We start from the raw sequence: 7,054 nt of genomic DNA, 5'->3' as shown, positions 1-7,054 counted from the left end.
GGGCTAGAGTTAGTGTAAATAACACAAAGCCCTCCTAACGGGATTCTACCACCTTGTTCTTGATTAACTATTCAGCTGGGTACTGTAACCTTTTACTAATTTCCAGTTCACCTAAACTTGATTCTGACAATTGTTGCCAAACCGTTTGCTGTTTATGTGGAGTCACAGGTCCTTGGAATTTGATAACGGCCGTTTTTGTTGACATCACCCACAGGGGACTGATTCGTGGAGAACTTCGACATTTGGTAGTGGAGTAGAAGAGGATGAATTTGCAAAAAGGAATGAGAGGGGCTGTCAGAGAAGTAGGAAAAAAACCAAAGAATGTGATGTGTTATAGAAGCCAAGGGAGAAATGTAATGCAAAGAGTAGCTATTAATGCCACATATTATTCTAAGATCAATTAGGAAAAAGATTGGAAAATGTTCAGTGAGAACTGGTACACAGAAGTCATTTGTGACCTTAGGACTATTTTTCAAGAATAGTCCTTCCTTTTCTTCCTTCCATCCTTCCATCTCTGTGCCCAATGTGAGCCTTGAACTTGTAACTCCAAGATCAAGAGTTGCATGCTCTACCAACTGAGCCAACCAGGCGCCCAAAACTATTTTTCAACGTGATGTTGGTATTTTGAAGAGGGTAATTCTTTTTTCATAATACATTTTTAAAGTTTATTTGGTTATTATTGAGAGAGAGCACAAGCTGGGGAGAGGCAGAGAGGGAGACACAGAATCTGAAGCAGGCTCCAGGCTCTGAGCTGTCAGCACAGGGACATTAGGACAATGCAGTAGTATCCTAGCTAGTTTCTCTGCCTCCTTCCTTGCCATATAGACTATTCTTAACACGGTAGCTAACATTACTTTTCTGCTTGTAACTCTCCAATGGCTTCCCAGCTCACTCAGAATAAAAGGCAACCTTCTTACAACGGCCTATTCAATCCTTCATGATCTGCTCCTTAATCCTCCTTCTTTAACCTATTCGACCTCATTTACTAAAAATTTTCCCCTCTGCAAAAAGGAGTGAGAGGAGCTGTCAGAGAAGGAGAAAGNTTATTGTTCTTACACATTAGACACCTGCCTCTAGACATTTGCTCTTGCTGTTCCTCTTGCCGGGAATACTCCTCTCCAAACCGCCATCAGCTTGCTCTCTCACCACCTTCAAGTTTTTGCTCAAATTTCAGCTACTCATGACTACTCTATTGATTACTTCTTAATCATGTCCGGCTTATAACCTTCCATTCTTCTCCATACGTACTACTTGCTAAATTACCATACCACTTATTTATTTTATTCATGTCTTTCCCCACTAATATGTAGGCTGGTGAAGGGGAAGTAAAGATTTTTCTCTGTATGGCCCATTGATGTATCCCCAGCACACAGTGGGTACTCAGTACATTGTTGACTAAATAGAGGGGATGAGTGTAGGGAAATGTGCAAATTGGAAGGACGAAATTTCTATTTGATGGCTTCAGTTTGGGAGGAAAGTGATGATGTGAAGGGGAGGTAGTAAAGGGGGGGGCAGATTTGAGGAGAGTGGAAGTTTGAAACCCTTGTTCACGTGGTGAAAAAGTTGAGGAGATATAAATATAGGATTGCCTAGATGTACTTAGGGTTGATTTGATTTTGATGATCATGAGATTTTAGTGGAATTAGACTACTGTATTTTCCAACAGACTTTCTCAGTGTCCACTGAGAAAGTGAAGGTTTGGTGTAATTCAGGCTGTAGTTTTGCCAGACAGAGACAAAGGGTGTAGGGTGCAGTTCTCAGTTGTGGCTGCACTTTGCCATCTATCACGAAGGACTTTAAAAGTGGCCAGTTTGTAAATTCAGACCTTATGTCTACTGCCTCTACATGAGTAAATAAGGACCTCTGGATCTGTTAACTATTTACACTATTATCTCTGCTTAAAAAGATGTATCATTTACTAATATGGTGCTGTCCTAGAGATTTTTACTCCCCTTTTCTTTCTTTTCTTTTTTTAATATTTTTTTTTTTATTTCTAGGAGAGACAGAGACAGCGTGAGCAGGGGAGGGTCAGAGAGAGAGGGAGATACAGACTCGGAAATAGGCTCCAGGCTCTGAGCTGGCAGTCAGCACAGAGCCCGACGCGGGTCTCGAACCCACGAACCACGAGATCATGACCGAAGCGAAAGTCGGACGTTTAACGGTCTAAGCCACCCTGGCGCCCCTTTACTCCCCTTTTCTAAAGAGTAATTTTGGTTGCAGCTTTCCTATTTTTCCACATAGTTGAAAGAAAGCCTTACATCACAACTCTGAGAACTCAAATGGTTTCCTTTCAGTTACATATTGCAGTTAAAATATAAACTCTGGGGGTGCCTGGGTGGCTCAGTCGGTTAAGTCTCTGGCCTCGGCTAAGGTCATGATGTCACATTCGTGGGTTTGAGCCCCGCGTCCGGTTCTGTGCTGACAGCTAGCTCAGAGCCTGGAGCCTGCTTCAGATTCTGTATCTCCCTCTCTCTCTGACCCTCCCCTGCTCATGCTGTCTCTCTCTCTCAGAACTAAATAAAACAGGGGCGCCTGGGTGGCTCAGTCGGTTAAGTGTCCGACTTCGGGTCAGGTCATGATCTCACGGTTCGTGGGTTCGAGCCCCACGTCGGGCTCTGTGCTGACAGCTAGCTCAGAGCCTGGAGCCTATTTCCGAGTCTGTGTCTCCCTCTCTCTCTGACCCTCCCCTGCTCACGCTGCCTCTCTCTCTCTCTCTCTCAGGAATAAATTAAAAAAAAAAAAGAAAGAAAACATTAAAAAAATTAAAATATAAAGTCTGCAAGAGAACAAACCAAGTTAATTTGTTTAATAGTGTGTTCCCAAGACATGATACACAGGTCAATAATTTTTTTTTTGAGTGAATGAATAACCACCAGCAGTAGGGCATGTATGTGCCACGTGTTTCTTAAATATTTGTCATTTCATTTACTTCTGACAAACAGTGCTATATCCTATCAAGCCAATTTAGAGAAAAGGAAGCAGAATCACTGCAATTTTAGTAATTTGCCTGACATCACACTGCTAGTCAGTCAGTAATGTAGCCAGAGCTCTACATTATGTCATTCTGATCCCAAAAGCCATTCTTTTAACCGCTATACTATGCTACATGGGAGGAAGGCAAGGACAGAGAAAAAAGTAGGTAAAAATGAAAAGAGTAGGTAAAAATTTCAAGGAATACATTCTTATTTTGTGATCCTTTAGAAATTCTAGCAAAACTGGGGCACCTGGGTGGCTCAGTTGGTTGAGCATCTGACTGTTGATTTTGGCTCAGGTCATGGTCTCACAGTTGTGAGATTGAGCCCTGTGTCAGGCTCTGTGCTCTGAATAGAGCCTGCTTAAGATTCTTTCCCTCTCCCTGCTCTCTCTCTCTCTCTCTCTTATAAACACCTACCCCCCCTTCAAAAAAAAACAAAACTAAAAAAGACATTTTAGGGGCGCCTGGGTGGCTTAGTCGGTTAAGTGTCCGACTTTCGCTTAGGTCATGATCTCACGGTTTGTGGGTTCGAGCCCCACGTCGGGCTCTGTGCTGACTGCCAGCTCAGAGCCTGGAGCCTGTTTCAGTCTGACTCCCTCTCTCTCTGACCCTCCCCTGCTCACGCTGTCTCTCTCTCTCTCAGAAATAAATAAAACATTAAAAAAATTAAAAAAAAAAGACATTTTAGCAAAACCTTTTTAAGTCACTTTTACAACTAGAGGTTTGAGGACTTCACTTTTTGACTCTTCTCCATGAATAGGATCACATTAAAATCATGGTCACCTACAGCCTATGGGTTAGTAGTTTTTCCTCTCTATTGGTTGAGATGTGTTAATCTGTTGGTTGAAATATGGGTCTTTTGTGCACGTACAAACTTGCAATTTCTCAAGAATGTAAATAGTCTAACATTTGCTATATATATGTAAATTTATGTAAATTTAAAAACGTTATCTAATACAATATTTTATCTGTATTAGGAATAAGCCAGCTTTTCTCTATTTTGTTTGTGACAGCAGTACTGGATATCAGAACCACGTCTTTTCCTCTTAAGAATTACTATATATATTTTGAAATGTTTATTTATTTTGAGGAAGAGTGAGCACGAGCAGGGAGGGGCAGAAAGGGAGATTCCCAAGCAGGCTCCATGCTGTCAGCAGGGAGACCCAATATGGGGGCTTGATTTCATGATCGTGAGATCATGACCTGAGCCCATAAGAGTCAGATGCTCAACCGAGCCATGCAGGTGTCCCTTGCTATTTTCTTTGTAATTCTGTAGGTAAATATCCTTTCATCCAACAATCATATTTTTCTGATGCCACAGAGATAGCATTATAGTGGGAGACAACCAATAAACAAAATATATATTATGGCAAATAGTAAAAATAGCAGGATGGGGGGGGCATAAACAGAGTTCTCAGAGGAAAGACCTTTCTGTTAAGGTGAGATTTAAGCAGAGACTTAAAAAAGTGAAATAGTGTGAACCACCCAGGAGGCCCGTTTTTTTTTTAAATGATGGTAGCTATTAAAACATGTTTTTAAGTTGACACAAGTGATCTAGTTGAGAGGGAAAAAATTGGAAAGTAGACAATCCCAAGAGAGAAATAGAATTCAAGGCAAATGTGGCAAGTTTGATCTTAGGAATTTTGACAGTCTATCCATAGTAGCAGCGGTATAGCAGTGTATTCAGATATAGGAAGGTTGGTAGATGCAATGGTGAGTAGCAGCCAGCTGTTACTGATTTCTGATTTTTTTTTTTTCTATTTCCCTGGAGAGATTTGAAGCAAGGACTTACTCAGGAGGAGTGGGATTAAGAGGTCAAACAGCTGTTTAAGAGAGCAGGGGGAAATGTATTACAGAAATTAGTTTAAGGGGGGGTGGAGGGAACACAAGGAGCTCAATCCAGAATTAGTATGGTTGTTTTTCTCCAGCCAAGTTCAACTGCTCTGCTGCAAACATACAGTGAATTAACCAGGATTGTGGATTAGAAAGATAAAATGGAGGAGAGAAGGAAAGGATTGAAGGTATTCACAAAGGATTTATAACAACGGGATAATGGAATCTAAAAATAGGCAATGAGTTTTTTAAAAAAAATGGGTATAACATTTAGATGTACCTTTAAGTAAATAACTGACTTTTATTGTAGGGGGTAGTTCTATGAAGTCACTGTGAACACTGATCTGTTCCTAGGGGAAAAGAGGGTTAGGTTCTGGAGGGACTCTGGTCACAACATTTTCATCAGTTTTTATTTAAAAATCTTATATTGCTGATTCCTTAACACTGAACTCATCATGGTCAAGAGCACAAATAATAAGCCTGAAAGTTTATTGAGGACGGTGTTTTCTCCCAAGGCACATCACATTTTTTGCTTAGGGGTACTCAACAGCAATTTAGCACTATGCTTGGAGGGGCATTTAAAACAGCAAAACCAATAAAAAGCATGAAAAGTGCAAAAACCACAAAAGCATATATATTATGAAAAGTACATTTATTTACAATATGAGAGCTGAAATAATAAGGCAGGGCTGTCTTGTTACACTCAGCTGGGAATGTTAAATTTTTTGCCACTGTGCATGTCTGTGAATGCTATGCACAGATTTGGTGGTTACAAATTTTAGTGAGTAGGCAAATTTGCAAATATGGAATCTATGAATAATGAATATTGTACATTGCCTTGTACAGTGTCCCCCAGTTCGCTGCTTTTGATCAAATGGTATATGTCAAAGTTTCAGCACATGATTATCATCAAGAAATGAACAATTTTTGCTTCCAGTTTTCAAAAAGATTCTGCCCAAGATTTTTACATTTGTGCGTACTCTGCTAATCTGTCTTCAGTGTATTTGTTACAAAAATGTTAGAAGTTGCACGTAAGACTCTAGGTTTTTAATTTTTTCACCCATTTCAGTCACTAGCAGGGTTTTTTTTTTTGTTGTTGTTACCAATAGCTCACAGGGGCATTCAGCTTTTCCTGGCCGTCACAAAAAGCAATAATCTCAACACTTGGCAGGTGGATTTGACAAACAGGGTAGATAAGCATTTTTTTTTCCCAATCAATTGTGATTTCAGGGCCTTTTCCCCGCATCATTCCCTCTATTACGCCCAGCAATGAGGGTAATTGTTGGAAACCAAGTCAGCTACTTTTGGATACTGGTTTCTGGTGGGGGTCTTGTTTCTCTGGTTTCCTGTTTTACCTTTTTCTTTTACGCAAATAAGTATATAATTATGTTATTACAATCTATTCATTAAATTAATGCTGCCTTATAAGGAATTTCGAGAGGTGAGGAAACCCCACCTGAATATCAACCACTAACCACCCCAAGCTTAATGGGGTGGGGGTGCATTTGACTTTTCCCCTCCCAATGCGCCAAAGTTGGTATTGTGCCGGCAGCGGTACATAAAATACAACGCGTTGTAGCTTCATTCAGCACAACCTACACCTTCATTCACGTGCAGAACGTGCGGAAGAGTTTTCTTTCACCAAAGGACTTCAAGGAGGAAGAGGAACTAGAAAAGAAAAATGGGAAATAAAGGAAGGAGAGGGTGGGGAGAACACGGCCGGGGACGGAAAACATTCAGCAAGGATGAGGCGGTTCAACGTTTTCGCCAGTAACCCATTCCGCTCCAATCAGTTTCGGTTTTAATTCACTGCCCCGAGCCGCGCTCCCTCCGCAAACCGGGGACCTTCGCCTTACAGCCGCTCGGGCGCATTCTGCACGACACCCCGTAACGCCTGCGTCTTTCCTCGCTCGGCAAGATCGCTTTCCTGCACGCCTCTGGGGGTGACACTTACTTCTAACGCGTCGACGCGAGAGCTCCGAGCAGCCCCTGCCCACCGAAGGCCGGCCGCGCGCTCGGCGTCCGGTCTGCGGCGGGTGACCGGGTTCCGGCTCCCGGGAGCGGGCCACAGGGAGCAGCCGCACGCTCCCCACCTCCCTGAGGGCGGCTGCGTTCGCTGCCAACCGAGGAAGCTCCTTGGTAACCATCCGCCCGCCGCCCAACCGGGGAGTGGGGGGTGGGGGGTTCCGACCACCTCGCCGGAGCCCGAAGGGGCGGGGGCCGGCGGCCGGAGAGCTCCCCGAGGGG

At 42.7% G+C, this 7,054-nt stretch overlaps 1 long non-coding RNA gene across 1 annotated transcript; it reads right to left on the bottom strand.

The window, feature by feature from the left end:
- Nucleotides 1-5,442: 5,442 nt before the first annotated feature.
- LOC144238007 (uncharacterized) lies at nucleotides 5,443-7,015 on the bottom strand. Its single transcript, XR_013336973.1, has 2 exons — nucleotides 6,762-7,015; nucleotides 5,443-6,475 (listed from the first exon to the last, which is right to left on the bottom strand). It is a non-coding gene; the product is annotated as an uncharacterized LOC144238007 (long non-coding RNA).
- Between the last annotated feature and the right edge of the window lie 39 nt (nucleotides 7,016-7,054).

The sequence above is a fragment of the Crocuta crocuta genome, unplaced genomic scaffold (assembly GCF_008692635.1).
Source record: "Crocuta crocuta isolate KB4526 unplaced genomic scaffold, BGI_CrCroc_1.0 scaffold457, whole genome shotgun sequence".
Taxonomy (NCBI): domain Eukaryota; kingdom Metazoa; phylum Chordata; class Mammalia; order Carnivora; family Hyaenidae; genus Crocuta; species Crocuta crocuta.
This window is presented reverse-complemented; position numbering and strand designations above follow the sequence as displayed.